At 36.8% G+C, this 12602-nt stretch overlaps 1 long non-coding RNA gene across 1 annotated transcript in view; it reads right to left on the bottom strand.

The window, feature by feature from the left end:
- The window catches only part of LOC112945036, a 20466-nt gene extending 7864 nt beyond the window's left edge, over nt 1-12602 (bottom strand). Inside the window, exons 1-4 of the long non-coding RNA XR_003248926.1 lie at nt 12544-12602; nt 10847-10972; nt 8153-8258; nt 5381-5480 (exon numbers count right to left, since the gene is read on the bottom strand). This is a non-coding gene — a long non-coding RNA (uncharacterized LOC112945036). The remainder of the gene's footprint in view (nt 1-5380; nt 5481-8152; nt 8259-10846; nt 10973-12543) is intronic.

Raw genomic sequence — 12602 nt, 5'->3', positions numbered from 1 at the left:
AGCTCCTTCCATTCCATGTGATACGGTGTTGTCCTGGAAATTCTGGAACAATACTGACTTCTCCAAGAAACCTTCCTTTGCATGCACAGTGTGGCCACATTGGCACACATAGCAACACTGTTCAGCCCAGCCTTCCTTTCTTCTACTGTCACACGATTTCTTGCTTCAAATAGCCTGCACTAAAACTTCATTTTGTTTGTATTTCTCAATTATCATAGACCACACATGCATCTTTTTACACATTCTTTTAATTAAGTTGTAAAATGCAACTTGTTCCTTTCTGTAATATATACTTATCTAATTAAGAGACATATAACTTCTAGTATATACCATTATTATTTCACAGATCCAATGCACACATTGGCATTTTATTGCATGCTATCAATAAGTTAAGATAATGTATAGTCAAATTGATCTTCAATGAAGTTCCTATAGCTGATACTAGCCTAAAGTTTGCTCGCTCATGCTAGGCACTCCCAATTAAATAAATTTATTCTATCTTAACTTATAGTAGGTGAGTGTTAAAAATACATTTTAGACTTTCAGACCTTTACAGAAGGTCTTTACAGAAGTCATTAAATGAATCACATACAATCTTATTGTGGCACTGATCACTATGTACAATGGTGCTCATTTCCTATTTGAGTCTACATCTGCTATGCGATCTTATATTTCTCTTTTAAGACCATAGTTAGAATATACTTCTTACACTGAGCAATGTCAGTTAGGGATACTTTTGTAGTACCAAAAGGCTTGGTGCAGACAGTTGCACTGTGAAAAAATATAGCTTATTTCCTTCAGGGAAGTTCATAAGCAGTTCTGACAAAAGCACTTTATTGGTACAAGTTGCACTCATACTAGGAGCATTTTCAAGTAGAGTAGCCTGTCTCTTTGGTGAATGTCTGAATAACTGGGATCCAATGAATTCAGTCCACTGGTTTAATCATCAATTTTCCCAGTAAAGACCGAGTACTGACAGGGGACATGATAAGAACATTGATTTATTGCTCCCCTCTACAGCTGTACCAATATATATACAGCAGCAATCCTTTCCTAGAAGGCTGAGTTAAAAGGGCTGAAGAAACCCCACATACTAAAAGAAGTCTTGTCTATACACACCACAGTATACTCTTATACATTTAATATATTTAATCAGCTGGTCTAAGGTATATTTACAGTGGTATAACTGATAACATACTAAATGAAAAACTACATAAGACTGCATTAGGTAAGTGGACCACTCTAAATGGATGTTTTCTTACAGTGAAAATTTGCAGTCTGGAGCGTCTTACAGTCTAGAGAAGGTAGACAACGCTTCACTTTCAACATGGGGAGAGACTGGTAGAAAATCAGGTACTACCACATGTGGAAACAAACCTAGTTTTCACTTCCTTAGGAATGGAGCAGCGATCACAAAGCATTCTACTGCTCAGAAGAGAAGCAAAACCATAAAAAGACCAGAAGATTTTCATCTTAGTCTTTGGAAAGTGAAGAACCTAATGAGCAATACGTCGTTTAGTCTCAGTAGCAGTCAGTGACGGTTAGTACTAACTTAAACTCAGCTTTTTAACTTTTTTTTTTTTTTTTTTTTTTTAAGGGTGTGTGGATTCATGGAAATCACAAATGGGGCAGTCTCCCTTCTTAACTATCACATTTACTGAGTGCTAAAACAAAATTACACCAGCAGAAACAATTTTGATATCACAGCTATTTACCACAACCACATGAATCTATGGTATAAGTGACCTAACTGTGACTGGAGGAGAATCTCCACCTCTCCAGTTTTCGCTCTGTCTTGCAGTGATACAGTGCTCTTTCTTACAAAATAAAGCAAAACATGAGTAAGATTGTATTTGATAATGTGTTCCTAGTGAATATAACATGATAAAATCCTTGGATAGCTCTTCAGCTGGCAGAACCCCTTGGAGTCCTGCCATCTACACCAACTGAGGATATGGCTGATTACCAAATTTTTCCCCTAGGCAACAGAAAGTGTGTTTCACAATGTGTCAACCACACTTCATATGCAAACAGAGATCCATAACCATTTATGATTGGCAGTTAATTCTTACTGTACACACTGGCAGAAATGATTAGTGGGTAAACTAATGAACGGAGCTCTCCACCAGTATGCAGACAAGTGCAGTGGAGTCTCACATTATTAGACAACTTCAGTGAACTTCTGACTTTAATAGCTGTTCAGAAACTGTAGTATAAGCACAACAATTCACTGAGTCACAACAGCATCCCTCTCTGCACTAATGACTAATATTCATAGACTATTCAATGTCATCGTACTGTCAAATAAATTATTGAACACTGTCCACAGTCGGGATATCATTCAATTCCAGATACCCATCGATTTCAGTCTGGACATCATTCCCCCTGAATTTAATTCTATTCTGTTCTAAACTAATGAAGAATTTCTGTTTTCAACTAACAAAGAACAAAGAAGAGTGGACACATTCTTCTGCAAGATAATGAAAGAAATGACAGAGGAAAGAATGCTGAAATAAAACAAAGGTATTACTGTATGCTGTCCTCTACGAATTGAAGATCGTGATCCCATCTGCCAGACAAACAAGTTAGGTCTGTCTGTAATCAGGTAAGATATCTCTGATAAAGCAATCTGAGGTTCTCAAAATATTGCTGCTGGTGCAATAAATGGTGGTCTTCCTTTTCAGTCATACCTAGATCAATGACACATAGGTCTTAACACAGGTATCAAAAGCAAAGTAGTTTAGTGAAGTGATCCTGTGGCTGAGAGCCAAGAACATCAAAGTGTTATTCTTAGAAATACATTTATATCAGTGTGTGCTTTTAGGCAAATCACTAACTCAAAACTACATTACTTTCCTTATTTGCAGAACTGGGACATAATGATACTTTCATATTTTTGTAGAGTTCTTTGAAATCTATGGCTTCAAAGGGTGGTAAGAGCATCCAATGTTAATTATTACTATTGTTACTTAAATTGAAGGAAAACCGAGAAGAGTCACTGCTTAATATTTAAAAGGTAGTTTGAGTTGTGTTCATCTCCAGGGCATGAGTTAAAGGGTGTCTTTAACCTCCTCTCATCACTTGTTATGGAAGAGAGTATTTCAAATAAAAGGTGGTAGATAATAGTTATGTCCTGGTCCTTTTCCACTAGAAACACTTGAGTTTTGCATACTTAAAATTCAGTGAATTGTGCATGTTATTCTTCACTAGTCAGTTTTGCAAAGGGACTGAAAAAATAAGTAGAGCAAAAAAATGGCTTTACTTAGGTTGTTGGTGCATATGCTACCCCAAAAATGTCAAGGGAGTTTTCTGGCTATAAGCAAAGTCACCATCTGATAACTAGACACTGAACCTCGTGATCTTCCCAAATGGAAAAATCTATCCAAGGGAGAGAGGAGTACAATCTGAAAGGGTGAACAGTAACATGTACTGAAGAGTAAGCAGTGAAACACGGTAAAATTGAAACACTTTTGAAAATTTCACCTGAGAATTTATCACAAACAGATATTGGACTGACTTAGAAACAGGGCTAGAAGCAAACATTCAGCACTGATCCTATAATGAGCGTATGTTTAGGACAAATGTCATATAATTTAACATAGAGCAGCCAAGGTGTGCACCTCATCTAACAAATCCTCAATCTAACTGCTGGTTATGGAATAGCGAAAAACAGCTATGTTTCTGTTCTGGCTTCCCATGATTAGCTTATAGACATTGGTAGATGAGTACTGAACCAGCAGTAGTTCACTAGCACGTGACCTGCTGAAAGTTCAGCTTATAGAATGAGGTGAAAAACATGCGGTACTTGTGGGGATGTGAATCTTTCTGGAAAATAAGCATCATTTTATCATATTTGTAAAGTACAGTTCTAGTAATAGCCCATATACTGCCTTTAAAAGTGCAGTTCCAGAGGTAAGCAGGATCATAGAATCATAGAATGCCGAAGGTTGGAAGGGACCTCAGAGGTCATCGAGTCCAACCCCCCTGCTCATGCAGGGTCACCTAGAGCACGTGGCACAGAGCTGCATCCAAGCGGGTTTTAAAGATCTCCAAAGAAGGAGACTCCACAACCTCTCTGGGCAGCCTGTTCCAGTGCTTTGTCACCCACACAGTGAAGAAATGCTTCCTTAAGTTCCTGTGGAACTTCCGATGCTTCAGTTTGAAGCCATTTCCTCTAGTCCTAGGATATATCTACTTACTTTGCCTTTCCAGTGTGGAGGATGCAATCGAAGCAACATAAGTGTCAGAGGCATGTCTTTTTTATCACACAGGAAGCCATCAAGAAACTTTTCTAGAGGAAGAGACCATATGCGAGCAAAGACAGCATGATGTATGAGTCACATTGCTGAAATCAACTCTTGGATTCAATAGCGCCATTTGAAGGGACAAAACCATTATTTTCTTCAGCCATTCAAGCAGGGGAAACACACTAACTCAATTGCCAGCACAGCTACCAGAAGGAAATTGTGAACTCCTTTTAGTATTCAAGACGTTGCTCTAGTGCCTTATTCATATGAGATTCGGCATCTCTTTTGAAAACAGCAAAACAATGACTGTGTCTCCATTTTAATTTGGAAGGAGTCCAAATTAAGCTATTATGAGAGATAAATGATATAATGAGAACTGCATGCAATTTACTGTAAAAAATGAACAAGCAAAATGACCTCTCAAATGTTTGCATTTTTCTTCTTTGAACTTCCTGAAATTTTAATGTTCTAGGTAGCGAAGTCAAGTTTCATATTCAGCTTTCCTGTTAATGTTAACATGCACATGACAGGTTCCAACTAAGCAGAAAAATAGGACATTAGGATTCCAACCTAGCCTTCCGTTATTATCAAGGATAAATGAACTCAACTTACAGTTTTTGTATTAACTATTTCCAGAATATACTACTACGTAAAATATTGTCTCACTGAAGCTTTTCTGATTGGCAAATAGATATGATCATATAGCTTTTGAGCAGCAACATCTCTAGCTCATAGCCAGTCATCTTCCATTTTAAAGCTCCAAGTTTTTAAGCCTAAGGGATCCAATCAGATCTATATTAAGTGATGAACATATTATGTTAATAAGCATAATTATGCTAATGAATATTCTTCAAGAATTTCTTTATTTTTGATTCATTAGTTGGATATCATCATCTGAAAGCAATGGAAAATGTTTTGAAAAACTCATTTAACCCCTTTAGAGCAACCACAGACCTCAACAAGTTGTCTGTCTATCAATACTGTCCTAGTTGGAATTCCCAGTTTTGCATCTATAAAAATTCCTGTCAGTAGTCATCATTTCACTGTCCCTTTCACCTTCTTAATTTTCTAACAGTGGACTTCAAAACATATCTACATAAAAAAAATAATAAAAAAAAGAAAATTATAATCACCTTTTATTTCTGTAGCCTTCTGTATTCCTCTGCAAGATCTAATATCTTGAAACAGTGGAAGTGCTCTTGGTTCTGCAGGTTATCCCAGTGGCATAATGTCCTGAAGGGGAATGGAAAAACACTAAAATAACGTAAAAGTCGTCAGAGAGAGCACCGGACTGAAAAGAGCACAGGTCTAGCATGATACTGGAGAAGACTTGTTAACCATTTCATTCTTGCCAGTGCAATGAAATGCAGAGTCTGTGGACTTTGGGCCACTGCTCATTTTTTCCAGTGCTATTGTTTTTATTGCATTTTGTAGTAGTACTTACTAGAGATGTTATCTGTTGTCTGGCACTGTACAGCTTCCGTGTCACATTGCTGATCCCATGCATGTAACTATGCTGACACTTTAATGTGTGAGACACACACAGTATCATGATAAGCTAAAAGACAGATTTTTACAGGCCAGAAAGCTGCTTGTGCAGATGAGTGTGGGACATTTAAATGTGCCTCCATCCATGTGCCGATATTAACAGCATCCAAGCCTACTAGCAAAGAATTTGTATCAGGGAATATAAATTAGCATCATGCCAGTAAATGTGAGACTATTTCAGCCTAGCAGCTGACACAACAGCCTTACAGAAGATACAGTTAGGTTACATTTTTCTAGCACCAAAATAAAGGAACATGTCCATTGATGGCTATATGTTCTTTGCAATAAGCCTCTTTGGGCTGCTGGGTTATAAGCTAGTTTACATTCCAGAGCCAGCAGTGTTCAACCAAAGGGTTTTCATTGTGCTTTATCAGTTTAATATGCTCGAGCATTGCACTTGTGTGCAGAAAGGATGGAATTGTCACCCAGCTAACGGGCCCCGGAGGAGCTGCGGTCCTGGGACGTCTCCCTTCATCCTGGTCTCAGTGCCTCCCTGCATCAAAGCTTAAGAACAGAGCGTGTGAAGCCCTCTGCAATGATGACCTGTGTAATCCCACAGGGTTCACAGTGGAGACTGGTTGATGTTGACTGACAACTACTTATGATTGTGAAATTTAATGGTCAGTTTTAGCATCTGGTCCTCTGAACCTTGCATGCAGCGTGGGGCTGAGAGAAATCATTTCCCCCTCCACGTTCACTTTTCTTAGCTTTACTAAAAGAAACTTGAGCCCTCGCAAAAAGGATACAACATGCATAAACAGGGCAAACATTATGTTAAGCTATTTTAAAAAGTCTGTTCCTATCTGTTACTGGATGTAAGATTCAGACTTAATACCTATGGGAAAATGAATGAATTTGAAAATCTCTGTTTAGCAGTTTAGAAAATGGGATCTGAGATTGTTTTAAGCAAGATCATAAAGACCTCTCAACCTTTCTATTTATTTATTTTTTTTGCAAATACAATGACTGGCTTGATAGTGCATCAAATATGTATATGCTTCAAACAACGAAGCAGTGTCATTACACAATCTTGACAAGCTCCCAGTGTAATTGCAACCAAAACAAAAGATTTTTGAGGCTGCAGAAAAGTGTCAAAATAGGAAATCGAATAGCACAGACCTGAGATGTTTTCTATTTGCAGAACTTCATATGGGCACCTTTTTTTCATACTTTTAGCCATATATTGGAGAGCATAATTTGATGACAGACATGAAACTGTGTATTAGTTTTTATTTTGACAAATTCATTAAACATCACATAGCTTGAAAAATGAACCAGAAGGCACTAAGCCAGCCTGAGAAGATTGTACTTCATAAACTGAATTGCTCACATGGGCAACATTTTGGTGGAAGTTATAGATTTTCTAGCATATCCCTGATAGATAACACTAATATAACTTCAATAAAAACTCCGGATATGTCAATATAAAATTTTTTTCTAGCATCGAAAGATGTAAGACACTTCAACTAATAAATTGGAAGACTCTCTATTCCTTAAGGTACACTAACTTACACATCGGATTATAACAAGTATTGAAAGTCACACAAGGCAGCTGCTGCACTAAATTAAGTTATCAATGCACTACAGGTTATAATTAGAATTTAAGAACTAAACCAGCATTTTGTAAAATGCTAACATTTTCTATTTTTTTCAACTGTTAGATATTGTGTGGCTTTTCAAAATTGTCAGATATATGAAAAAGGTAATCAGTATCTGCTGCATGCAGTAATGCCCTTTCTCTTTGTTCCCAACAGTTGACGTTTCATTTACCTTCCTATGATTTACTGACTTTTTAAAATTTGCTGCTGCTACCAAATTTGATTTGGTATGAGGAATGCAAACAGATACCTGATTTTGAAAGAAAAACAGACACAGGACTTGGAAGACTGCCAGAACTTGGGGACAGGGTGATTCATCTGTGTGCATGTATGTGTTAACTATGTATGCACATACGTACCTTAGTGTAAATATATTCAGAGTTAGATTCTTTACAGATTAAATTGTACATATAATTAATTACATTTTCTTAAACTGAAAATAATTTCAAAGAAAAATGTTATAAAGTTTAAAGTAGGATGCTCGCAAGAATGACACTCTGTGCACTTCGGTAAGAAAATTCTTTAACTTCTTATATAAATATTTACCTACCATGGACAAGATGAAAGTCATAGCATGCACCATATCTAGATGGCCATTCATGGCTTCCTTGGACATAATACCTAATCAATACTTATGCAAGATTCAAGAGATATTTCTTAAACAAGTTTACAAATAAATTATACAGTACTTAAAAAACTCATTACTGTCTTGCAAATCAAAAGCAATATTAAAACATGTCCCAGCAGATCACTCCTTACCTGTTTGGAGGAAGCTGCAGAGCCTGAGCAGGTGAGCAGAATGATATTCACTACAGGCTGAGAAAGTGTGTGGTATTGTGCAAACGTCTAAAATAAAGCTTTAAAGCTGGGGGAGAGGAAACACCAAGACAGAAGATTAAAGGTTGGCCTGGGATGGTATGTGAACTATAAAAGCACTAACGATGGAACTGATTGCAGCTAGCCTTGAAATGGCACTCACCAAGACAACTTAAAAAGGGTATTGTATAAATCTAAATGTTTTATACAATACACACAGTATCTGGTAGCACTAATGATGGCAGAAAAAATCAGGTACTTCTACTCTGTGTATTTGTGTGCATGTGTGCTGAGATAGCCACCTCTGAGAAAACAGGAACAAGGTTTCTGCAGTACCTCTTGGCTGGCTAAGCCTTAACCCCTTTAAAAATAAAGGGGCTTAGCAACAACTTAAGGTAGAAATTCAGACATACTCAAACATAGCCCAGTTCAGACTTCAACAGTCCTCAAAAATTGCACTTCCTGATGTCACTGGCTAATGCATATTACAAGTGAACGTATTTCCTAGCTTTAAAAATTATACAAATTAGTTTGGACATCACAACTGTTAAAAATTTATGCAGACATAGAAAGCGAATAATGTTGCTGAATGTTTAATGCTATTTGTTTTCCAGCGCTCCCTACAAGTAAACAGAAGTGACACATTCCTTACGGATTGTGGACTGTGAGTAAGAGCAGCCGGCTCCTTCATGCTGGTTTCTCTTTCTGTGCATTCCTCTGAAAAGCCTTCACATCTGCCTTATTCCTGTTACCTACTTGCATGTGGTGTATTTGTGTGTAAACGTGCTTGCACAAAACAAGAAGGAAGTGTTTTTATATTTATTTCTTTTACCTGAAGTAAAAACTATCCTGTTTGTACTGTACAAGAAACCTAATGACCTTTATGATATCTCCTGTTCTCACCATCACAACAACAACAAAAAAAAGTATGATTTTTTTTTTTTTTTTAAAAAGGAATTTCACTTTCTATTAACACTAGAATATATTTGTCAAGCTGTGTGAATCAGCCTTGTGATTACTGCCCTTGGATCTCTTTCCAATTTTATCTTTACTTTTGAAATACATAACTGGAAGCTGATTTTCAAATTCAACGTAAAACACATATCTCTCTGATACTGTGATGGACAACACATTGATTGGGATTAATTAAGCTGAAAATCATTTTTCCCCATATACCATTCCCACTTCAGCACACAGATCTTTGGATCCGTGTCAATTTAGTTATATTTTTCAATTTGTAAAATGCATGTTTTATGGGAATGTAAAGAATAAGACACTATCATGTGCAATCTTCCTCTGGAAAGCTGTTGCTTCTGAGCAAGTGACCAGTAAGTTGAGTCCATGTTAACATTAATCAAATTGAATGCTAGTATGGGAAGGGCCTCAAGTTGAGAGGGGAAAAACCCAGTTTTTATCATGCATCTTTCTGATGAAATGCAATTAAGCAAGACCATGATCTGTACTGAATATTCAATGAAAAATAAATAAATTTGTTTTAAGACCCTTATGGCTACTTTGAAGAGCTAATTATTTGACCCCTAGAGGAAATGCACACCACTCAGTCTACAATGGTGAATTGAATATCCATCAATTGAATGAAAGAATAAAAAAAAAAGGAGACAGTGAGAGAGAGAGAGAGAGAAAATATTTGCATAACCTAGTATGAAATGATTTAATCTGAGGGAGAAGAGGTCAGCATATAATGCAGTAAAGTTACGAGCACTTCACAGAAATGTAATGACCTATATTTAGCCTAAACAATATATTGTTACTGTGAATGAATAAGGTTTTCAGACATAGTAGGTAAGTGGTAATAAATATATAATATACAATCTTTTGTCACGAGTAGAAAAAGCATTTAAATTATAGTGCTACTGTAGAGCACAATGACATTCTTTGTTATTAACCCTTCAAAAACTCTCTTGTTCCTTATAGGAATTGTCAATATTCAAAATAAAAAACAATAACTGAAATGAGTGAAGCTAAAGACAGAACCTTTTTATGAGCTTCCAAACATGTGAATATACACATACATAACCTGGACTGAAAGAACATTTACCTTTAGGTTTGGCCAGGAAAAGGGGGAATTTGTGAGCAACTTTGCATAGGCAGTCTCAGATTCAGGGCAAATACAAATGAAAAAGGGTACCTAAAGTTAGAAAGATTAAATTAAAGTAGGCCTGAAGGAGTGATGACTTAGGACTCCAAGTTATCTATACGTGATACACATATATATACACATATTCCTCTAACCACACCCAACAACAATACTATGATGAGGTCTATGCTGAAATCTACTCAATTCAGAGAAACTCCTTCCCAAACAAAGTGAAATAGCAATACTCGTAATAGCATGCTTCTCCTTAAAAGTTAGAGGGACACAGACAGAAATGTGATCATTCCCACAGAAGCCTAGGGGACCACGATGGCGGGACGATCAGGAGCGAGGAAGCAGAGGGAGGAAGGAGCTGCCAAGAGCACACAAGGGTGATCCGCCTCGAGAGGTGCTCACTTCCATGAGAACTGAAATCACCAGGGCTGAGGAGAACAAGGCAGAGAGAGCAGGAAAGAGGCAACTAGTGAGGGAATTTATGCAGGCTCGAAGTTGAACGAAAAGCAGCAGAACTGAGGTCTTACCAAAAGACAGGTTATTGACAGGGCTTGGAGGCCTCTGCCTGCCAGGCCGGTAAACAGTCGACAAGGGGAACGTAAAGCAGCAGGTCTGGGGGTTGTTTTTCTTCCATCTCCTTTCCTGTTTGCTTTCTAGATAAAGAAAATTGAAAGCCAGTGGGACTGGTTAGTGAGAAAAATTGTGCAGTGTTACATTTATTTTCTTTATTGAAGTCCTGTTGCTCAAGCAGATCCAACCATACACAAAACATGCAAAGTTCCCACAAGAGCCTGCAGGGGTACGGGGCCATTCTGTCCCCTGCTAATAAATGAGGCAGGGATGTTCACGAGAGAGAGAAATGCTAATTAAGGGGTAGCTGCCTTTTGTAAGCAAAGAATTTTTTTTTTTTTTTTTTTTTTTTACTGTATTTCCAGTAGGTGGTCTCCTGATCAGAATAATCTTTTTTTTTTTTTCATACACTATTACTTCTTTTTAATCTTTTTGTGAAGCTTATTTGACTGAAACTGCTTTAAGTGCAGTAACAATCACAGAATAATGATGAGAAACAATGATCTTTTAAATTAGAATGATGTTCTGCAAAGGATGAGAAAGAATTCATCTCTGCAATAAAACAGTCAAAGCTTTGGATTTTTTTGTTTTGTTTTAATACATTTGAAAAGATTTCACGGAAAGGTAACTATAATTACCTTTGAGTATAGCTTTGACCTTAATATGTACCTCAAAGGACAATTAGGTTTAGCTCTGAAGGTTTTTTTCTTTTATACCTCTTGCTGAATAAAAACATTTTCTTTTTACAGTCCAGACCTCATTACATGCTAAGCATAGTATTTGTGGCTGTGATAGAGCACTAGATATTTAATGTTCTAGCTGTTGTAGCATATGCATATATAATATAGAGCTCATGCAACTTTTATAAGTTTATCTCTACTGACTCCCTTTTAATACCTCACTAAGGACATTTGTGGTATCGTTCTTTATTTATTTTACATACCACTTGCCCCCACTGTGGATAAGCATGAATAAAAATTCTGAAGGTAAGTTATCTATAGAGAGACTTGGTTAGCTTTAAATAATATATATCTGACACAGGCTTCCAAATATGCCTGTCATGGAGCTCTGATGAAATATAAACATCATTATTATTATATAAGTATGATGAAAGGGATAGATTTGAACCAGTCATGACGAAGCTGAACAATACTTAATTTTGCATTATGAGAGCTTATGTCTGAACAGCATATCTGTTTTTTAAATAGACTATCTGACCAAAGTGTGAATTTATAAAGATCGTCACAATTAATTTAGGAAAAAATGTGAAATCCCCAAACTCTTTCTCTCAAAAGGACAGAAGTATGAAATGAAAATTGACCTACAGTCTGTGTTAACAAATTACTCTCCAGCAAATCTGAAGCAAACTCTCCTGAGGTATGTCCTGTGGACAGAGCAACAAATACATGCACATTGTGTGTGCGCATGCATAGTAAGCAAGAAGCTGGGTAGGTAACAAAAAGGTAAGAAATTGCTTCACAGAACTAGTCTGTAAAAAATGAAGGGATTGCTGCCATATCTCTAAAGACTTGGCACATTTTTCACATTTTCTGTGATACCATTGTTGACCATGAAAAGCATTTAAAAGCTGGTTATCTTCAAAAAAAAAAAAAAAAAAAGTCATGTTTTGCTTAATGCAGTACAAATCCAATACCTGGCCAATATAACTTTCTTCATGCCTACGGAGAGCTCCAACTTTCCTTATGCGTTAAT

This window comes from Nothoprocta perdicaria, unplaced genomic scaffold, assembly GCF_003342845.1.
Source record: "Nothoprocta perdicaria isolate Ctin4 unplaced genomic scaffold, notPer1 scaffold_18, whole genome shotgun sequence".
Classification (NCBI taxonomy): Eukaryota; Metazoa; Chordata; class Aves; order Tinamiformes; family Tinamidae; genus Nothoprocta; species Nothoprocta perdicaria.
The sequence above is the reverse complement of the archived record's forward strand: the minus strand, read 5'-3'. Positions and strand labels throughout refer to the sequence as shown.